Source organism: Orussus abietinus, unplaced genomic scaffold (assembly GCF_000612105.2).
Source record: "Orussus abietinus isolate OABI.00-Male unplaced genomic scaffold, Oabi_2.0 scaffold949, whole genome shotgun sequence".
Classification (NCBI taxonomy): Eukaryota; Metazoa; Arthropoda; class Insecta; order Hymenoptera; family Orussidae; genus Orussus; species Orussus abietinus.
The window spans coordinates 1-8,260 of NW_019395160.1; the positions used below are offsets into that span (position 1 = coordinate 1).

An 8,260-nucleotide genomic window follows, 5' to 3' on the forward strand; every position below is an offset into this window, starting at 1 on the left:
AACTAAATATGTTATTGAGATTTTCAACGAATATTTCGGATATCTTCAAATGAAATCTACAAGAAACCTTAAAAAATCTGTTGCTTGAGATATTTAGCAAAGATTACAAAGAAATATTTAGAAATTATTCTATGCTACTAGGGGAGCTTCGAGTAGGTCCTCAGTACCGTAGTTCTAATTTGTATTCCACGTAAAATGTTGAACAAACATTTTTAGGACTTCTTTTGCATCGAATTATTATATTGGCGCTCTTTGAAACTTGACGCTTTGATGACTTGATTATTATATTGGCGCTCTTTGAGCAATTATTCTATGGTATTAGGGGAGCTTCGAGTAGCTCCTCATTACCGTAGTTCTAATTTGTATTCCGCGTGAAATGTTGATCAAACACTTTTCGGACTTCTTTTGCACCGAATTATTATATTGGCGCTCTTTGAAACTTGAATTCAAAATGTAGAAGTACGAAGAAAATAGTAGCGATTCCTAATATAGAAATTGTTGCTTTATGTTTTTACTAGTTTTTTCATTTTTATTTCATCAATTTCATCACCCATTTTTCCAATTTCTCTTCAGAGAATGTAATTTCACTAAGGTGTGGGGCCGCTAAGTGCTTTCAGGCGGCATGTGTATGAGTAATTCTTTGGATTTCATTAATTTTCTAATTTAGAAAATAAACGTAAGACCTCACTCCTCGATAATATATCTCTAATTTGTATTCTGCACGATCTCGAAAAAGCATTGCCTCATAAATTGGCGCCGCAACCTCACAGCATGCGCAATGACACGTATCACTTGCACAACTAATTACCTTTCAAAAGGTGGTTTTCTATGCACTCGAAGATACGTGTACAAGCGGTTGAAATGCGTTTCCATCGGAGTTACAAGGAACTAGGCCACAAAAATTCCACCATTTTTTGTTATCGTTTAATTATACGTAACTCTATAATTGATAATATTTCTCCATATAAAGAAATGTACCTAAACTACGTATCAGTGATACTGCCCCGTAAACTGCAAATCGAACCACTATAAATCATTTTAGTAGATTTAGATTTTTATTAACAATCCATACTTCAAAATATATCTCATTAAAAACAACTAACAAATATTACTTTACCATATTTTTACTGTATGCAGTTACCATACCAAGTTGCCCTAGTAGCGCAGAATAATTTCTAAATATTTGTTTGTAATCTTTGTTAATATCTCAAGCGATAGATTTTTTAAGATGTCTTGTATATTTTATTCCATGATATATGAAATGTTTGTTGAAAATCTCAATGACATATTCAGTTTTAATAATTTATGTATGCATATCAAAATTATATTCTTTAATTTATGAACATATAATAAAGATACATTTTTTACTTTACGATTATTATCGGACACTTCATTTGGTGTCAAACAACGCGTCAAGTTTTTGTCATATTTTCGTTCCGCTATTTTATTGTGGGAGCAAAACGTGTGATTTTGATTTTAAATATTTTTAAAACGTTTATAATGTATTCGGCAAATAATAATGAAACTTACTTATACTAAACTAAGTGAAATGTTTTGTATGTCTATAAGAAAAACATTACGAAAACACGTGGTGCTAATATTACAGAAATATTATATGAACGATGTTCTAAAGTAAATGTTTCGCAAATATTTCAAATGTCTGCTAAATATTTATAAAATTTGTGATATTCGTTAAATATATAGAAAATATAAGACTAATACTTTGTGCTACTAGGGTGTTATGACCAAGTTATTTTGACTTTAGCGCCATAAATGTAAGCGCCAAATGTTAATTTCACATTTTGGGAAATTGGAGCCAGACTTGGAGCTAATATTATACAATTATTATAAAAATAATGTTCTAAAGTATATGTTTCGCAAGTATTTTAAGTGTCTGTTAAATATTTACAAAATGTATGATATTTGTTAAATATATAGAGAACACAAGACAAATATTTTGTGCTACTAGAATGTTAGGAACAAGTTTCCTTGACTTTGGCGCCATAAATGTAAGCGCCAAATGTTAATTTCACATTTTGGGACATTCGAGCCAGACTTGGAGCTAATATTATAAAATTATTATAAAAATAATGTTCTAAAGTAAATGTTTCGCATTTATTTCAAATGTCTGTTAAATACTTACAGAATGTATGATATTCGTTAAATATATAGAAAATACAAGACAAATATTTTGTGCTACTAGGGTGTTATGAACAAGTTTCCTTGACGCTCTGCGCCATAAATGTAAGCGCCAAATGTTAATTTCATATTTTGGGAAATTCGGGCCAAACTTTCGCGCTTCGGGCGATTTCTCCTTGCCTGCATCACGTGCCTTTCTTTATTGCATGCCTTCATATAGATGTACATCGGATGTATGTACAAGAGCGCAACGATACCAAAGGCGTGCATTTCCGAAATCTACTTGGCCGATTCGGCGTTCTCGGGATTTCTCTCGGGAGACAAATGGGCACGTCCGGATTCGAGCAGAGAGGAATAAAAAATGGCCCTGTTGCTCGTCGAAGCGATTGGCTCGCGAGGCTCGAAAGGAGAAAGCATCGTGGAAGGCAACGAAAAGAAAGTGAATCTTTCCGTGGAGACGGCGTTTCCGTCCTCCTCTACGGGCCTTTACGCGAGACGTTACGACCGTAAAGTAAAAAGAGTAATTTAAATCCTACCTGATCTTCGGATCCTAATTACAGAAATAAAAATTGATAATTTAGGACCCTGCGGCACCTCCGGAAGTATAAGTACTACATAAGGAAGTACAGTATATAGGAATGTTTTACCTCATCATTGTCGTTCATGCCCAACTTGTCCCTAGTAGCACGGAATCATTTCTAAATATTTTCTTGAAACCTTTGCTAAATATTTCAAGCGATAGATTTTTTAAGATATCCTGTAGATTACATTTGAAAATATCTAAAATATTTGTTTGCATCAAAAATATAGTTTGAATAATTTATAAACATAAATATATATATATATTTCAACACTTTTACTTTTCAAGTATTGTCGAACACTCCATTTGATATTAAAACGCACGAAAAAGTTTTTGCAACATCCACGTTGGGCTATTTCGTAATGGGAGCAAAACGGGTGATTTTGATTTTAAATATTTTTAAGACGTTTATAATGTATTCGACAGATAATATTTAAAAAACAGACTTATATTAAAATGAAAGGAAATGTTTCGGTGTGTCTGTAAGAGACAAATATTACGGAAAAATGTGAAGCTAATATTAAAGAAATATTTCAAATGTCTGTTAAATATTAACGGATGTACGATATTCGTTAAATATATAGACAACGTAAGATAAATATTTGTCGCTACTAGGGGTGCGTTTTTCCACATAAAAAATTCTCCGATAAAGTAATGAAATTATTCATGTCTAAGAAGAGATTCCTTTGTGTTTCCAGAAGGCATTGGCACCGATTTCGGGTTTTTTAAGGGACGTGAAAAGAGAGAAGACCAGACCAGAAGCTTGTAGGCGTCGGTAAGTCGGATGACCGATCCCAGCCAGTGCTCTTTAAATTGATCGGCGATCAAGGGAACGGAGCTACTTCGGTTTAAGTAACCCACCGGTCAACACCTCCAGCTATTGCTCGGCTGCGAAGCCTATCCGGTGTGTATTGACTTATCGACTTTCGATCGGAACCGTGGACTCGGATACCCGAGAATGATTACCTCGTCCAACCCAAGAGCATCCCCGTGACATAAAATCGAAACTTGAAACGGAGGCTGGGCCTCTTCCTCATGGGAGTGAAAGTGCCCCGTGACCCACTGCGCCGACTGCAATTCGAACTTCTGCGGAATCGATTTTAAGGTGAAGTGAAACCCTCTTCAAATCAGTCGATTTGAATACAACACTTTTGTTTTAAGGGTATTAGACCAAACTGTCCGAAACTTTGACACATTACTCTTGATCATCTAAGAATTGTCCTGACACATTCAAAATTTGGATTTTTTTTTAATTTTTCAACTCAGCCCAGACCAGAACCAAAATGGCGTCGAGCTCTCATATTTCGATCAATATACAATTAACTAAGGCTCTGACATGAGAATCGAAAGGGTCAGGACAATTTTACGACAATTTAGAACACTCTGGTAATCGATGAACTCGCATTTGAACGGGATAAAGGCAAAAAAAGTGTTGTATGCGTTTCAATGCTAAAACGATGGGAATACGAGGTCTCGGAGTGAAAATTTAATTGACCTGGAAATCACAGATGGCGCAGGGCGTCCCTCTGCAGTCAATTAGGACTCCAGAAACCATGAATCCAGAGGATTTCTGGAGTTTTACTTCGATTTCTTGGTATTTATTGTACGAAAACGACAGGTGGAGTATGCCATTTGGTACGATACCCCATATAATTCGACACAACTGTCAATATAAAAAAGGAACGTCGGCAACGTAGGCATTTATAAAAAGATCAAGTTCCTCGACATGTTTCACTTCACCTTAAATCGGCAGACCTGAAACGACCCTTTCACAAATATATTACAATATATTTATTTTATTAATCTTGCTTGGGATTCAGGGTTAGCGTCAATATTTTGTGAAGTGCATCTCGATTAACTGCAGCAATTGTGTTTATAATACAAGTACTGTGATATCAAAGTCAATTATGTGGACTTGGTTATTAGTGTTGGCTTGATACTACTCCAGGTACATAAAATCTATATGCTACCATTTCGCTACTCTTGTAGAAAACACGAATCATCTAAATATTTAACGAACGTCGAAATTTCATTTCTTCGGCTTTATGTTTTTGTTGGGAATTTATTGTCGACGTATGCCATTTTATTAATACACATACTTATTTCGGGTTTAAGATCAATCCTTTATCGATAAATCTTGTTGAATTTTCTAATTCTTTAATTATAGTATGTAGCACCAGATTAAAGTAGGTATCGTATATACGGTACCTATTTTAATCATATCCCAATTGTCCGTTTCGGTCTCCACAACAAGTTCTCGAACAGGCGGCGAGGGTTTCTACTCAGGTTCGCCACTTTGAGTAGAAAGTTGCAGGACTCTCGTACAGTTTAATAAATATCTACGTACACGAGGCCGTGGCTTACGGCTGGCACTTTCATTCCCTCACGGTGCCGTTGCGAATTGCCAAAGAGACGTTGTCACAGCCGAAAATATTCATACGCGGTTGCGCAATGGCAACTATCGAGGAGACGCATCGATATTTGTAATGACTTCCTTGTTATAAATTAAACGGGATATCGATTACTTGTGCAACTGATCGAAAAGGTCGACTCGTTACCAAATTCTAAACCATTTATTTAATAATTCCATTCACGAACATAGGCTTTTCGAATCGTCCCAAGTTTTAAGTACGAAACTCCATGTTTCTGTAGAGCCAAATAATGACAACTCGACAGATGACAAACAATCACGCATCAGATATGAACGGTTTGGCTGGAATAAAAAAGTGGTTGTTGGTTGCAAAGCACATATAACATTTCTCGAGACCGGCGTGTTACGACATCTTGATGGAAAGATTGTAGCTATTCAACTTATAGTTGAAGGCCAAGAGAAACTAGTTCATGCTAAGGCTCGAATCACAAGAGCGTCGTTTTAATGTTTGTTGCAACGCACGCAGAAAAATAATATTGTAATCATTACATATGCTCGCGGGTAAAAGTATCGTTGTAACCTTAACAACAATTATTGTAGATATAATTGCAATTTTTTGTCCTTTTAACCATTGCGGCTGTAGTAGCAACTGCAGAGTTCCTGTACATAAATTGTAGTTATATTTGCATCTGACAGTGTTACATGTATAACATTGCAAAGTAAAAATTACACGTATAAAGGCACATGTAAAAATGACCATCACAGTTGTAAAATTTGAAAGCAAGAACTCTATTGAAAACCGTAAAATAAACCGTAGCACTAATGTTTCTTACAAGTGTGAACCGTTATCGTTCCTATTGTTCAAATTGTACATTTGACATTTTTAGCAGAGCAATCATTACTTTGTAGAACTGCTGTCCTTATATTTACCAGCGATTGCTGTTACATCTATCCCAATTGTAGTAATTATAACAACTTTTTTCTCTCCGTGCGGGTATCCATTTGAACGCATGTACTTGTAGAGACATACGAGCGTTAAAAATGGCATACGTTATGACGGACTCTGCTATAGTGATAGACACACAAGCGTAAAAAATGACATACGTTATGACGGACTCTGCTATAGTGGTAGACACACAAGCGTTAAAAATGACATACGTTATGACGGACTCTGCTACAGTGATAGACACACAAGCGTTAAAAATGGCATACGCTATGACAGATTCTGCTATAGTGGTNCGTTATGACGGACTCTACAGTAGTGGTAGACACACAAACGACGTGCGTTGTAACGCGCTTCGATTTCGACTAAGATCATTAAGCACTTTACTGACAAACGCATTTCGACCGGACGTATTTTTGATGCTCGGGTAACTAGCTGTATTTGAAACAATGTTATACATAACGTGCATTGCTACATCACGACTTCCATCGTAGCAGAAGTGCGTCGACTAGAAAGCTACGCGCATTACTACGCGCGTTGAAACCAACGCACGTCGCTTGGGTCCACCGTAATAGGCCATAATAAACTTTTACGATGGACGCACAATGTCGATTTCGATTCACGTCTGTTTTGATGCTCGTGTAACCCCAGCCTAAACGTTAACCAACGTACTAAGACCAGGTTCCACAACTCAAGGTAACCGGAGTTTAATCGGTCTAGAGCAGGTTCAACTGGGTGTAAACCAGTTAAACTTCGGTTAACTCGATTTGCGGAACCGGGCTTGAATGGCCGCGAAATTTCGGGCTTAGGCTGGAGTCAAATGAAAGTCAAAATCGATACACGTACAAAATAACGTTGCAACGTCCATCGTAACCCAAACAACACTTAAATCACGACGCATCTTTGGCCCAATATCGTACATTATTGATGCTCGTGTAACCCCAGCCTAAACGTTAACTAACGTATTGAGACCAGGTTCCTTAAGATGATATGAAACCCCCCTCAAATCAGTAAATTCGAATACAACACTTTTTTTAAGGGTATTAGACCAAACTGCCCGAAACAATGACACATTACTCCTGATCATTTAAGAATTGTCCTGACACATTCAAAATTTGGATTTTTTTTTTTTAATTTTTCAATTCAGCCCAGACTAGAACCAAAAAGGCGTCGAGCTCTCATATTTCTATCAATATACAATTATCGAAGGCACTGATTTGAGAATCGAAAGGGTCAGGACTAGTTTACGACAATTTAGAACACTTTAGTAATCGATACTCGCATTTGAACGGGATAAAGGCAAAAAAAGTGTTGTATGCGCTTCTATGCCAAAACGATGGGAATACGAGGTCTCGGAGGGAAAATTTAATTGACCTGGAAATTATAGATGGCGCAGGGGGTCCCTCTGCAGTCAATTAGGGCCCCAGAAAGCATAAATCCAGAGGATTTCTGGAGTTTTACCTCGATTTCTTTATAATTATTGTATGAAAACGACAGGTGGAATATGTCATTTGGTACAATACCCAATATAATTCGACACAGCTGTCAATATAAAAACGAACGTCGGCATCGTAGGCATTTAGAAAAATCTTTATCGACGTCGATCAAGTTCCTCGACGTGTTTCACTTCACCTTGACACTAGAACTATCGGTGGATTTTTTATGTATAGGATGGGCCATTTGAAACCAGTTATTTTAACTGGTCTTGGTAGTTCTAGTGTTAATTAGAGTTAACCGGAGTTTAATCTATTTACAGCAGGTTCAACTGGGTGTAAACCAGTTAAACTTCGGTTAACTGGACTTATGGAACCGGAATTGAATGGCCGCGAAATATCGAACTTAGGCTGAGGCCACATGAACGTCAAAATCGATATACAAAATAACGTTGCAACATCCATCATAACCTAAACAATGTTTGAATCACGACGCATCTTTGGCCCAATGTTGTACGAATATCCTACATTTTGTAAATAGTTACCAGACATTTGAAATATTTGCAAAACGTTTACTTTAGAATATTATCCCTATAATATTTACATAATATTAGCCCCACGTGTTTTCATAATATTTTTCTACCAGATATACAAAACATTTCGTTTCATTTTAATACAAGTATTTTTTTTAATATTATCCGCTGAATATATTATAAACGTTTTAAAAATACTTAAAATCAAAATCACACGTTTTGCTCCCATAATGAAATAGCGGAACGAAAATATTAGAAAAA

At 36.3% G+C, this 8,260-nt stretch overlaps 1 protein-coding gene across 2 annotated transcripts in view; it reads left to right on the forward strand.

Moving 5' to 3' along the window:
- Positions 1–3,447: 3,447 nt before the first annotated feature.
- LOC105702255 (clavesin-2) overlaps positions 3,448–8,260 on the forward strand; it is a 9,745-nt gene continuing 4,932 nt past the window's right edge. The window contains exon 1 of one of the 2 annotated variants that reach the window (XM_023433666.1): positions 3,448–3,623. The gene's annotated coding sequence lies outside the window, so the exon portion shown is untranslated. Of the gene's footprint in view, positions 3,624–3,650; positions 3,825–8,260 lie in introns of those variants that run through there. The other variant, XM_012429678.1, reaches the window with a different exon arrangement.